The following is a 14536-nucleotide window of genomic DNA, read 5'->3' on the forward strand; positions in this document are numbered from 1 at the left end:
ATGTTTCACATGTTCTGTACATGGTTGACAAGAATGACCAACATGACTGGCAGTGCATTAAAATCAATAGCGACCCAAATTGAAAATTAAAGCAAATAGCTCGCTCTGACCTAGTGTAAATAATATGGCTACCCTGGAATGGACTGGAGATAAATAGCTCATCTGTGGATACTTTGTGTTATCTCCAAACCCCTCATGATTACATTACATGTGACAACAGATAAAATTAAAAGTCAAATAGAGCATGCATATAATTATGTATCAGCCAAGAAGATTGGTTGAATAAGAAAATAATGACCAAGGAAAATAAACCAGCATCTCTATTTCTTGAATGTGTAAAATTTTGCAAATCTAGTTACTGTTACCTAACTACCCTGTCCCAATGAGAAAAGTACTTGAGACCAGTGAATCAATCCTACAACAGTCAAGTTCAAGAGTCTACCACAAAAATGAGGCGTTCGCTGCAATTATAGTAAATTTGCAATATTTTATAGTGGTACAATGATACCACCTGCAAAACTGCAGTAACTGTAAAATAAAATAAAAACACAGCTAACATAAAGACATTTCGCTGCAACTAGAATTTGTTCAAAGAACAGCTTGTGATAATTGAAAAGGAGTTTTTCAGATACAACTACAAGAAAACAAGATAAAAAGTAGAAGGAAGTTCGAAATTTTTGGGTGCACCAAGACTCAGAGAAACCGATGGTTGCTTCCTTGGCCATTCATACAATGCTGAGTGAACTTTGACAGGAGTCCATATGTAAGTGTATCTACAGAATAACAACAAAGCATGTGAATGAGTAGCATAATAATGGGACAATGATTCTGTTTGATTTCCCACAATTCTTTATAAAGAGAGGGGTCAACCACTAGAAAAACAATCTATCGGATTACATAAACTAGTATTTCACTGATTTCTTTTAATTTGAAATGAGAAAGATAAAATATATCTTCCATAAATCTCATTGTCGTTTGGCCCAAACAACAAGAGAATATTAAATTTAAATTATCATGGCAATGAGATACATTTATTATCATAGGTAATCAGTTTTTTTCACAATCAAAAAACAATATTTGAATTATACGATGATTTAGAAAACAGTCACTACCTCAAATGCAATCATATTGAAAACTTCTCCAAATATGCTACAAACTTCATTTAGCCAAAAGACATTGAGAATTTTTTTAATTTTTCATTCCAAAAGTTACAATTAATATGTTCCACGTTAAAGAGCTATTGCAGTTTTTGTTTATGTAGAATGCTCTGTGCGTCATTCCATGGTCTATGTCGCAGCTCAACCCAACAGTACATTAAATTTGCTTGAATCCCAGCCCTCTTACGCATTTAGCCCCATCTTTTCCTATCATATTTAAGTTGCAGTCGATCTAAGAATCTCCGAAGGGATCTCCCCTGGCCAAATTTGCCAAAGTGTAGTTCTCCATCAACCTCCACATCCCCATCGGTTGCTGAAAGTTGCAAAATACCAAAAAAAACTCCAAGGACATTTTTGGTCATTTCTCAGAAAACGGGTAGCTTTTCAGAGTTTCCCTTCCTAGCATGTGTTTTCTCTGACTTTGGACTTTCTCAATCTCGTTGGCATCTTGGCATGCTTTTCCTGTAACCTCCAGACCCACAACATTTTACACTATATTTTCTTTTGGAGCTGAACTTTCAATCATCCTTTCACTCTTACCTTGTGGCATGAATTCCTTAGTATCCCCGATCCTTGATTACTAATGTTTCACTTCCTCCCTCCATTTCTTTCATTCCATCAATTTGCAAGATTTCGACAAACATCCAGACTTCTTTTATTCCCTTTCCATGTCCTAACCTCCTGATCTCTTATGCATCTCTTCCTTCTTCCTTTTTGACTTCAAGTCAAGTTTTACGTGCTTTGTAGAAGTGCAAAGACTCTGGATTCTTGCCATTCCCTTCTTCCTGACCTTCAATTATTTCCTGTGATTTCCCATTTCAACATTTTGGAAATTTGTGAGTTTCTATGGAACTCCTTTCGTTTTGTCTCCACCTCCCAACCTCTGGTACCCTGATCCTTCTCACATCCCTACAAATTATGTTTTCTCAGAATCTTGATTCACTTTCAGGCTTCCTCCCTTTCCACTTTCACTTCTGCTGGCTAGTCCTACTCTGAATTCCCCCAAAGCTTCTGACCAGCTTTGTCATGCCTTTCATCTATTTGTGGAGTTCCTTTGGAGCTCATCACATTCTTACCTCCAACTTTCCATTCTTTCCCTGCAAACTTCCAAACAATTCCTTCTGGATTTTCATTCAAACATTTCATTTCCTTGTCTAGTTCTACATCTTTCTCCTACATTTCTCCACGTTACTTCCTTTGCGTGCTTCACACATTTAGTGGAGATTTGATGGAATTCCAAGCATCTTTTGTTATGGGCAATGTTGCCCTCCCATCTCACATCAAATACTGACATTTCCAGCTGTTCACCTGAACCACTCTAAAATTTCCAAGATCCCATTAATGACACTCCTCCAACTACCCTAGAAGGAATTATCTCACCTACAAACCAATCTCCATCCCAGGAGCATAAACTTTCTGGAAGTACCAACAACTGAAGATGAGAGTGGCAATGCTTCCATGAGTGTGGAGTGTAATTTTAGACGCCAAAGATCTTCATCCAAGCTCCAAAACTCCCATTCAATGGATCTTGCGACATTTTATCATGTTTCACATGCCACATTTATGACATCTAGTCCTAAAGAAAATTCCTAAATGTCTAGTTCTCAATCAAGCAAATTACAAATTAGGCAATTGAAAAAAAAACTATATAGACCAATTAACCTGTCATTGATATGGTCAGCAGGTTTCACATTCCCACATGACTGCAAGTGTTGAGAACAATCTTTGGTTTCAACTCCACATTTTATTGGCTGTAAAAGCAACATGTTTTGTAAATCTGTAACTGGTGTCTATAATTGAATGTCCCCTTGGCCACTTGCAGGTCTTCAAGGGAGCTTCCATGTGATAAATTGTAGCATAAGGTTTCCTCTAGCCAAATTAGCCAATACAATCAAGTAATTGTAATAAGAATTTGAAAAATGTCACAACATTTTAATTCATTACATGCATGGTTTGTAATGGTCTCTTCTTTATTGCACACAGATTTTTGGAGTTTGGAGATGAATTATTAAGCATGTCCTGTTGTTTGATATCATGTCTCTATTTTTACTTCAATGTGTTGTTTTTCTTAATAAATTGACTTTGTAAACCAATAAATAAGCATCGGCTCTAGAAATTTATGATCCACCGAACATGCACTAAAAAACACAGTTTACACCTGTAGCTTAGGATAGGTCAGTGATTTGAATGCAACTCAAGAATCGGCAATTCAACTAGCAAAGCATCTTTATTGTCATAATGGATCTTATTGTTAAGAGCTGTGGTTTGCATGCATAAGTCTTGCAATCATGCAATGTTCATATCAGTTTAACAGAGATTTTATATATAGCATGCTAGTTTTCAGTCTAGTGACAACCTTTGGGACCAAGAGTACATTGGGTACTATGCAGCTCTTTCAATTTGTTTAACTTCAATTGTGATTGAATCTGTTGAAAATACCTCTAGGAATAACATCCCAAGTTTAGTTGACCTCCAAGTGTGTTGGCGCACAGAGGCGTAAGTCTATAAATCCCCAGAGGTACGCTTCTCCTAAGCAATAAGAGCGGAAGTCAAAGAGGAAGACTTCACATTTATATGTTCAAGCAAGGAAACTTTGGAACATTCTACTAAAGGGTGTAGACCTTTTACTTTTGGCTCTGTTAAGCTAAGGATGCTTTTCTGAAATGCTATTTAGTAACAAATACCAAGAAATGGACATGGACTTTGCCACAAACTATATCCAATGCATAATGTACTCCTATTCAAGTTTTCACTCGGTATTTGTATACTAGATTAATAAAACATCATCTTCAACCTTCTTCAAGTAGATGAGCTACCACACAAAGTGATGCAGAAGCATCCTTGGTTGGCTTACAATCATGCACGTTGGGGTATTCTAGCTCTAGAGTTGGGGTATTTTGGCTTTGGAGTTGGAGGAAACAGTAAGTGAAGAGACTCGATCCGTGAAGGAGTAACTCGGCATATACTGTGGCTCAGCTTGCACTGGGACTCGACAGTAGTGTTGCCCAAGGTGGCTCAGACAACGATGGAGCTTGGTTATGCTTGGTGGAATGCTAATGCTCGATGTTGGTTTTTGACACTCGGTTTGATCTTGGTTTCTATGGTGCCCGAGTTGTCTGTGAGCTAACTTTTGACATTTAATTTGGGTTGTGAGTAGTTAATGAGTGTTGCAACCGACTGGTGGCTTATGCAAATAAGGGTTTATTTTAATTTGTAATGGGCTAGGCCAACTTGTGGCTTAGTTGGGTATAAATTGGGGGTCTTGTGGAGTCTTTAGGCATTCATTCATATTCAAAAGAGTGAGTCATTAGTCATCCATCTTGGAGAAGAGGATGAAGTGTAGGAGCAAATTTTGAGGTCTAGTAGTTGAGGCTTGGGAAACAAGGAGATTGCTTGGTGGGCTTGCAAGCACAAGTTGAGATCTTCCTTGGAGGTTTCTACCAGAGCATGGATCTGGACTAGCTAATGTTGGGATTGGATCTTGAGGGATCTTGCAGAATTGTTTTGTAATTGCTATTGTATTTGGCCCTAACCCAGAAGGCCTTACAACCAAACATATTGCATGTAAACAATTATATTTATGAATGAAGTGTTGCGTTTGGTATCAGATTGCGTATCTTGTGTTGTGTTTCCACTGTGTGGTTATTTGCAAGGATCTGGATTACCTCCAATAGGGGCACCCTCAGATTCTCGTTGTATCAGATGGTATCAAAGCTCAATTGTTCCTGAGCGTGTAGACCGAGCGCCGAAGTTGAGGCAGTTTGCACCAGGACTTGGTTGAAGGTTTGAAGAGACGATTATCAATCTTTTGGATTTGTGGATTTGTTACAAAGGGTTTGCGAAAATCTTGGAAGATGCCTCCAAGAAGATTTGACCTTAGGGTGATCGATGATCTCTATGATGTTGTGGAAGCAAAGTTCTCAGAAAAGATGGCATTGATGAAGAGTGACATGATTGTTGAAATTATGAATGCTTTGAGAGGTGTACCTCAGCATGTTGGTACTGAAGATGGTTATATGGAGGTTCCTGAAGACTTTGTAAGTTATTGGATCGAGTAGTGAGGACAAAATTGATCTTGTAGAGAGACGTATGGGAAATAAGGCTGGTTAGTTTGCTAGGCCTGGATCTCAATTGATGTTGAAGCATAAGATGGAGGTTTCTAATTTCTTGGGTACTTTAACTACTAAAGACTTGATTGATAGGATTGGTGAATTGGAAGACTACTTTGAGCTTGAGGATATCGAGGATCCACTCAGAGTAAGGTTGGCACAAACTAAGTTGAAATGACATGTTGCTCTTTGGTGGAAAGAACTACAAAGAGACAAAGAGGAGGAAGGTGAAATGAAGATCACTAGATGGAGGTTGATGGTAACTAAGCTGAAGGCTAAGTTCATTCTTGCTGATTATGAACTTGAGTTGTTCAAGAGGTTGTAGAATTTGAAGCAGAAAGATATGACTATGAAATATTATACCGAGGAGTTCTACAAGTTGATTACTCGATCTAGGCATAAAGAATTGTCAAAGGAGAAGGTAGCTCGGTACACTAATGGTTTGAGATTCAATATCCAAGATGAGGTTGGTATATTAAAGATTGATTCAGTTGAGGATGCTTATTAGTATGCCCTAAAGGTAGAAGAGAAGTTGAAGAGGAAAAGTCAAGGTAATTCTACAGGGAAGGAGGAGGATAGCTCGGCAAAAAGCTAAACCAAGTGTAGAAGATGAACCAAAACCTATTGCTCAAAAGAGAAGTGTAGGTAGAGGTGAGTTTAAGGGTACTTGCTACAAATGTCATGAAGTAGGACACAGATCTTATGAATGTTCTAAGGCTGGTGATAGAAGAGTTGTTGTGAATGAGGCTGAAAACCTTACCAATGAACTTGAGCAAAGAGAGAATTTACTAGCTTGGTGAGTACTGGTTGGTTAGAGAACACTGGAATCTTGTCAGAGGAGTAAATTGTTCAGGACTCATTCTAAGTCTAGTGGTAAAGTCAGCAAGGTGATTGTGGATGGTGGTAGTACAGACAACCTTATTGCTGAGGAGATGGTTTAGAAACTTGATTTGAAGAGAATAAGACATCCTTACCCTTATAGGATTGGCTGGTTGCAAGGTGAGCATATTTTGGAAGCGAAGTAGTGCCTTGTTGATTTTCAAATTGGGTAGTATAAGGATCAAGTGTTGTGTGATATTGTGGACATGAACAGTTATCACATGTTGCTTGGTAGACCTTGGCAGTATGATTGCAAGGTTGTGCATGATTGTGTCGAGAATGTGTTTACAATTGTGAATGGTGGCAAGAAGCATTCCCTGATTCCTTTGCAAAATGAAGAGCTCAGTAGAAGGAACCTGAGTATTGGCAGTCGAGTTGAGTTGAACGATTCTGAGAGGGTTAAAGATTAGTGTGGAAAGCAAAACTATGGAACACTGAGGATGGATGTGAAGAAGCAAAAGGTCAAGGGGTAGTGTGTACAAGTTGAGGACTTGGAGGATATGTATGTTAAGAACCAATTTGAGATTTATGTGTTGTATCTTAGAAGATGTTCTTCCAACTATTAAGAACATCTTTTCGAACCTGGGGTGTCTTATGCAGGAGCATCCTTGGTTGGCTAACAATCTTGCATGTTGGGGTATTTTGGCTTTGGAGTTGGAGGACTCAGTCAGTGAAGGGACTCGGTCCGCAAAGGAGGAACTTAGTGTATATTGTGGCTCGGTTTGCACTGGGACTTTCAGTAGTGTTGCCCTAGTTGGCACGGTCAATGATGGAGCTCGGTTATGCTTGGTGGAATGCTGATGCTCGATGGTGGTTTCTGACACTCGGTTTGGTCTTGGTTCCTGTGGTGCCCAAGTTGTCTGTGAGCTAACTTCTGGCATCTAATTTGGGTTGTGGATAGTTAATGAGTGTTGCAGCCGACTTGTGGCTTATGCAAGTATTTTATGTAAGGATTTATTTTATTTGTAAGGGTTAGGCCGACTTGTGGCTTAGTTGGGTATAAGTGGGGGGTCTTGTGGAGTGTTTATTTGTAAGAGTGAATCATTAGTCATCTAGCTTGGAAAAGAGAATAAAGTATAGGAGCAAATTTTGAGAAGGGCTAGTAGTTGAGGCTTGGGAAACAAGGAGATTGCTTGGTGTGCTTGAGAGCACAAGTTGAGATCTTCCTTGGAGGTTTCTACCAGTGCATGGATCTCGACTAGCTAGTGTCAGAATTGGATCTAGAGGGATATTGCATAACTGTTTTGTAATTGCTATTGTATTTGGCCCTAACCCAGAAGGCCTTGCAATTGGGCATATTGCAAGTGTATAGCTATATTTATGAATAAAGTGTTGCATTGGTATTAGATTGTGTATCTTGTGTTATGTTTCCTCTATGTGGTCATTTGCAGGGATCTGGATTACCTCCAATAGGGGTACCCTCAGATTCTCACTACATCACAAAGTGTCAAGGGCCTTTTCCTGATAGTCCTTAATGTTGTTAGAGATATGTAGATTGCAAGCAGTGAATGAAACTTGACTAACACAACTAAATATGATGTTTAAAATTGTTTGTTAGGGTATGTAGGACTGTCGGGAGGTTAAGCATGCAATAAACAAGTGACTACATCTAGTTGGGCAAATAGAATCAAGAAATTTCAAATGCAAAAGGATGGAATGACTAGAACCCACTTGCAACATCTTAATCAAGCCATTGCTAAAGACTACCCCTTTAAACCCCATGCATAGGCTCGGCTCTATGTATAGAAATGAAGATATGAGTGAAATTGAAAAACGTTAAAATACCTTAACTTAATAATTCAAGGATAAACCTATCGATTGCTAATATACTCTATAAAGATACCTTACAAAACCTTTGCAAAGATTTTACAATCGTCTAGCTAGACAATTAGTTGAAAATAATACCTAGAAATGCATATAATATGCACTAATATGTTCTGACAACATCGAATCAACAAATTTAATCTACTCTCCAAGGATTACAAAATCTCAATATGTCTCAATGCATATTTGGGATAAACTCAAAACATTACAAGTTATCTCAACACTTTGTTATAAATTTTAACCCCCAACGGCTACAACAATTTTTTTCCTTGTGCTTTCTCTACAACCTATTTTTCACTGTACTAAATAATGAAAATATGGGAATATAAATTGTTTAATGCATATGAGCTACCTCAAGAGAAGAATCATGGTCACCAGCAATTCATGCAATTGCAAGGCCATATACCAAGAATTGTGGATATCACATTCTAGTCACATTCATCATCAAGCTATTTGATGACTTCATGGGTTGTGCTTGAGAAAAGAGAAAACCGCAACTAAATTATTGTGAAAACCCCATGGAGAAGTGAACATAACCATTTTGGAGTACACTTTGAGACAAGGCTCACAAAATCCACTAGATAAAAGACCAAGGTTAATGCAAAGATCCATTGGAACTACAAGTTCACCTACCTCAGCAATGGCAACATGGTCACCATCCACTGGCTGCTCTAAGTAGGTTTGGAAACATTAGGAGTAAATAGGGAGTATAGCAGGGCATGAGAATAGGATGTGGGGTTTCATGCATAACATGAGGGGGGTGAGGGGCAATATCTAGGATTAGATGTCAGATGTGGACAACAATGTGGGCACCCCAAAGTCCATAAGAGCTCCACAAAGGAGAAAAAAGAGTAATGGTAGCCTAGAAAAGTTGTGAGAGTGGTTGGGCATTAAGATCTGACATTTGGATGGAGGAATAAATATTTGGTGGTTAGGTCAAAGTACTAGAGCAAGACATGGACAAGGCTGGTGGGAAGAGGAAAGATAAGGAAGTATGAAGGACATGAAACTCTGCAAAAGACGGCAATGGAAGTTTTCTAAGCATTGAGGGGAAGGTTAGGACTAGATATGAAAATATCTAGATCCACTTTGAAATCACACAAACAAGTGAAGAAAGAAAGTGTGGAAAACACAAGAAAGGAGGTAAGGATTGTAGATTGTCTAGCTTCAGGTCAAAATACATGAGCAATGATCAAAAAAAGAAGCCAAGGTATGAAGACTAGGATATTGGAGGTGGATACTTGACTAAGAAACTCAACAAATGTATAATAATAGTATAATAGTCCACAAACCTATAATAAACTATGTGAATTTTAAATAAATATACCACTAGCCTACCTTAGTGACAAATCTAATAGGTTTTGTCATTACATGTTACAAAAATTTGAACACCTTCTTAGTGCTCTGATCAACTTGAACATGCAAATGTTCACTTCTATGAATCCATCCTAAAAACCCATAGATAGTTTGCCTCTATAGATCCATAAAATCTATAAACGCTTTACTAAGTGACCTCTTCTTATGGACCTTCCTGGAATCCAAGAGTTGCAGTGAATGAGCTTTATAATAGATCCATACTTAAATCTGCAAGAGAGGATTGTAGACTGTCTAGCTTCAGGTCAAAATCCACGAGCAATGATCAAAAAAAGAAGCCAGGGTATGAAGACTAGGATATTGGAAGAGGATATTTGACTAAGCAACTCAACAAACATATAATAATAGTATAATAGTCCGCAAACCTATAATAAACAATGTGAATGTTAATAATTATACCAACACCCTACCTAATAGATTTGGTCATTACCAGTTGCAACAATTTGAACACCTACTTAATGCTCTGATCAACTTGGACATGCAAATGTTCACTTCTATGAATTCATCCTAAAAACCTGTAGATAGTTTGCCTCTATAGATCCATAAAATTTATAGACGCTTTACTAAGCAACCTCTTGTTATGGACCTTCCTGGAATCCAAGAGTTGCATCATGTGTTAAAGAGCTTTATAATAAATCCATACTTAAATCTGCCAAGCCTATCAGGGCTCCCTCAAACTTCCTACCAAATCAAGACAGCTCATTATTTATTAAACTATACATGTGCTATCTCAGCATCAAGCGAGAATACGAGTACACTTGCCACCCTCATACCTTCCTAGTGGTTTATACCACAACTTAATGTTTGGATTGAGAATCAGTACACCATCTCTTTTGTCCTATCTTATCCATCAAGGATTAATCACAGACTTTGACTTTTGAAAACAACTTTTACAAATGAGACTCACTCAGGAAAAAAGAAATTAAAATGCGAATTTTTCATTTAATATTGAGGAACGTCACGACCACCATCGTCAAAATCAAACTCTCCAACAATTTTAGATGTGATCAGTGCCTTTGGCTTGAGCTTCTGGTTTGGCAAGTCCTTAGCCCTTTGAAAACAATAAATTTCAATACGACCATCTTTGTTACAATAGCAACATGTATAATGATCTTTGGATTTCTATTTTATTGATGTCCTATATTCTTCGTTACTTATGCCAATTAATGAGATGGGAATTGATGCCTTGCAAGAATTATACAGTTCACAACTCTTGCATAATAATGATTATCTTTGATTCAATTAATCATCTATTACTTGAGCTGCCATATGTGGAATGCACTATGAGATGAATCTGAATTATAAATCTTGCATGATGTTGTATTCAAGGATTATATTGATACAATGAAGTAAGGTATAACTGATTTATATGTGAACCTTATCGTCTTAATATCTCGCTGTTTCAGATATAACATTGCAAACTATGTTAAAGATCTCCTTCTTATCACATATGGCAATGAAATAGTGATTGCGGTTCCTAATAGCACTTTAAAAGAAACGAGGCTGATGTTTTGGTATGATCAGACCACCCACTTCATGGTGATTGGTTCTGATATTTATTTTAATGGTAATGTCTCTTGGTGCTATTCCTGATCACTAACCTAAATATATACTGACAATTAGATGCCAATCGAGTGTCTTCTTGATAGCAATTGAAATGTAGATCATGAAATCTGATTCAATATCTTCCTTGGATAATATATAGATCTGATCTGATCTGATTCTAATCTGTTCGGTCCATAGCAAGATATATATGTTGCTCTTCCTGAATTTAATCTGTGGGTTCATGTAGCCTATGGCATATACTATTCCATGAAAGCTTCAATAAGTATCTTCCGTTAGGAGGAATCCCTGTCCACGAGTGCTCACAAGCCTTTTGCGAATGAAGCCTTCCAATATTGCTTGCTTCTTTTTGCTTATCTATAGTCAATGGTATTTAATGACCTCCTCCTCCATTCTAAACCTATTCGATCTCTTGTCTCTGGAGAACATAACAGTACAATTAAAAGAGTTATCTTTGTCTATTGCATAATTGACTTCTCTTAACCATTTGTTATCGTATCTGCTATAATGTTGATTGCATATTGTTGTGCTCACTGTAGCTTTTATTCCTCCTCCCTCCACTATTGACCGAGTTCGTTCCCAACTATGCACCTATGCGGGGGAAAAGGTGAGAAGCAACTCTCCCAAGAGTTGTAATTGATTACCTAGTTTCTTATAATGATGTTTATTTACTGTATTATATATGTATATATATTTGATTATTATGAAAACATATGAATATCTATAATAATATTTTATATTCTATTATTAATTTAATATTTATTTAGTATTTTAATTCTAATATTACTCATTATAATATTGTTATTAGTATTATTATTACATGCATGTTAGTGGGCCTTTGAGGGTTATAACTCCTACTCAAAAGTTTAGGCAGGAACCTCGGAAACCACCGGACATTGGATGGAAAACAAATTTAATTTTGATGGTGCATCAAAAGGAAACCCTGGCCCATCGGGGGCTGGATTTGTAGTAAGGAATTGCAGAGAAAACATGCAGAAGCTAGGTGCAAAAAGATTATTGGAAAGGACAAACAATGCGGCTGAGGCTCAACCAACCCTCTTAGCTATCAAGATGGCCATAGAATTAAGAGCAATGAAGCTTCACTTGGAAGGGGATTTGCAGATTAAAATCAATGATATAATAAAAGGAGGAAGCCAATGAGGTTGTTGATACAATGTCATAGACTTTTAAGGATCAGGCGGAAGAGGAAATGGTGGAACATTTTACAAAGCTTGATGGAGGAGATTTTGATTCATGGATCTAAGCAGGGCTAGAATTGAAAGCAACGGGATGGTATTGGGGATGGTCTTGAAAGCCACATAGTGATATGATAGCAAACTAAGGAAAAATGGAGGCTAGTTTTGTTACAAATTTAAATGTTGGTTCCCCCAATAAGGATATGTTATGGATTGTAACTGGCTATGATGTATAAGTATGGTATTGATATACCTAAAAGGATGGAAGCCATGTGATCAATGGAGTAACATTTTGAATCCATCATTGATTGAACTGCAAAAGGTGACACAGGTGATCAATAATGCCTTTGGGAAAGAGCAGGAAGACTCTAGAAAGAAAGAAGCATGCTCGTGTGGAATTGAAGGCAGGACAGCAAGTAGTTACATGGTATTTCGAAGCAAGCCAATGTGAGTTGGTCTGATTGAAGGGAGGAGACAAGAGAATGGAATGGAGGTGATTTTTGCACTACATACACTCAACCAACTGCACACATTTAGAGGGGAAGTTAGCAGCAAGCAGATGAGAGGGATTTTTAAGATTGATGATCCTTGTTTTTTGGAGGGTGGACATTATTCTTGGAGAGGAGTTTATGAAAACCAACTACAAATTTAGGACCAATATGGATATATCTTTTGTATTTTTGGCACAGACTTTACAGTTAGGATCCAAGGAGGAAGTTCTATAAGTGATGAGGCACTGTGTTCTTGCAAAATGGGTTGGTGGGGCAGTCCCAATTATAGGGATGGTTGAGCGAGAGAGAGGACCGAACCCAGAGGGTGAGTGCTTTTCCGAGTACAAAGTTCCACCGAACTCCGGCACCTTGAGTGACATACTTGCCGACACCCTTGCCGACACCCATGCAGGAAGCAATTTCGAAGAACCCACTACAAGAGGTTGCACAGGCACAGAATGAGGGAGTACCGTATAGCGTTGTTGAGCATATGGCAGATGCAGTGGAGAAGGCTATGGGTACACAGCAGGAACACCCACTAGCGCACGAGACAGTGATGACAGAGGCAATCTTTCTTGATGATGTCACAGCTCTAGCGTCTCGAACTCGTCAAGTTTTAGATTCGACAAAGACGCAGGCATTGGAGTCAATGGGGAAGGAGCTGGAGAGAGTCATATCCTTCATGCAAACGAGATGTCCAGCTACCTTTACAGTTTGTTTTGAGGAGAGGGGATGGCCCAATGTGGAGACCACGGAGATGTGGCAGGACTGGTCCATGACGAAGGAACCTAAGATGGAGAGTTGGATTGAGATATTGATTCAGGAGATAGTGAAGTTACATAGGGAGACGTACTACACTCTTCGGAGGAGTCAAGCAGATCAGGTAGCAGATGAGAGAGCTTGAGAGGAGTCAGCTATTAGGTTAGCCTCGGAGAGGGCAGCCTGGGAATCTGAGAGGGCAGCCTGGCAATCCAAGAGGGTAGCCCTGTTAATGGAAAAAGAAAAGATGGCAGCAGAGAAGGAGAAGGAATTGGGAGAGGTCGGAGAGATGATGCAGTCAGCCCTAGAGCTCCAGTTGGAAGCGGAAGCAGAGTTGAACATCAAAAAAGAACAGGTCTACAAACTAAGGGCAGAGGTGAACGAGTTGCGAACGCAGATGGCCACTACGCCAGGGATGCATCCCTTTGTCTAGTACTTATGCATTGGTGTATTTTGTTAGTGAAATTTTGTTAATGAATTTTGTTGTATTGTCGTCCGGAGACAACTTTTCTTTTGGGGGGGATGATGTTGTCGGTAAATGTATAATGTAGCCGATGGGTAGAGTAGTATCCGAACGGGCACGTGACGCTTTAGTCACCCCTTCGGAAAGGTATATGTACACATCCGAGATGGATTTTGGAATCATCATAGATCATTGTAGTCATTATGATCGGATTGTAATCAGCAAATGCATACATGAATAAAGTACATGTTCTGAATTGAATTGTGTTATACATGTGTTAACTTCTAACCCTATGCAGTAAACAGTGAGAAACAGAAAAGTTGATTTCATGAATGCAAGACATGAAGAAATAATTTATCTAGAAAGAATACCCCAAGTTGTTTTGGAAGGAATTTCAGACTAGAAAGAACCAATTTGAAATTTATATTGCAGCTACTCAATAGTTTGATTATGCACGACAACTTTATAAACGAGAAATTGGTTTTCTCCCCTCGTTTGGTCAACATCAAGGCAAAGCTTTTTACAATGCAAGATGTGGAGATAAATATATAGAAATTGAGGGTTGGAAAAGCTAAGAGCTTGGTTAAACTTCAAGCAGAGTATCTAAAGTTGGGGGTGAGATCTCTCACACCCCACATTATGAAAATATTCAAGATCGTTCACCAAGGGTTCCATAAAGATCTAGCAATACCTCTTTATAAGATACTCTCTCAAGCAATTC

The 14536-nt window shown here is 38.4% G+C and overlaps 1 long non-coding RNA gene across 1 annotated transcript in view; it reads right to left on the reverse strand.

The window, feature by feature from the left end:
• Positions 1 to 294: 294 nt before the first annotated feature.
• LOC149577915 (uncharacterized) overlaps positions 295 to 14536 on the reverse strand; it is a 95054-nt gene continuing 80812 nt past the window's right edge. Inside the window, exon 2 of the long non-coding RNA XR_016364022.1 lies at positions 295 to 773. This is a non-coding gene — a long non-coding RNA (uncharacterized LOC149577915). The remainder of the gene's footprint in view (positions 774 to 14536) is intronic.

Source organism: Cupressus sempervirens, chromosome 1 (assembly GCF_028749045.1).
Source record: "Cupressus sempervirens isolate cs-2001-9-10 chromosome 1, ASM2874904v1, whole genome shotgun sequence".
NCBI classification, from domain to species: domain Eukaryota; kingdom Viridiplantae; phylum Streptophyta; class Pinopsida; order Cupressales; family Cupressaceae; genus Cupressus; species Cupressus sempervirens.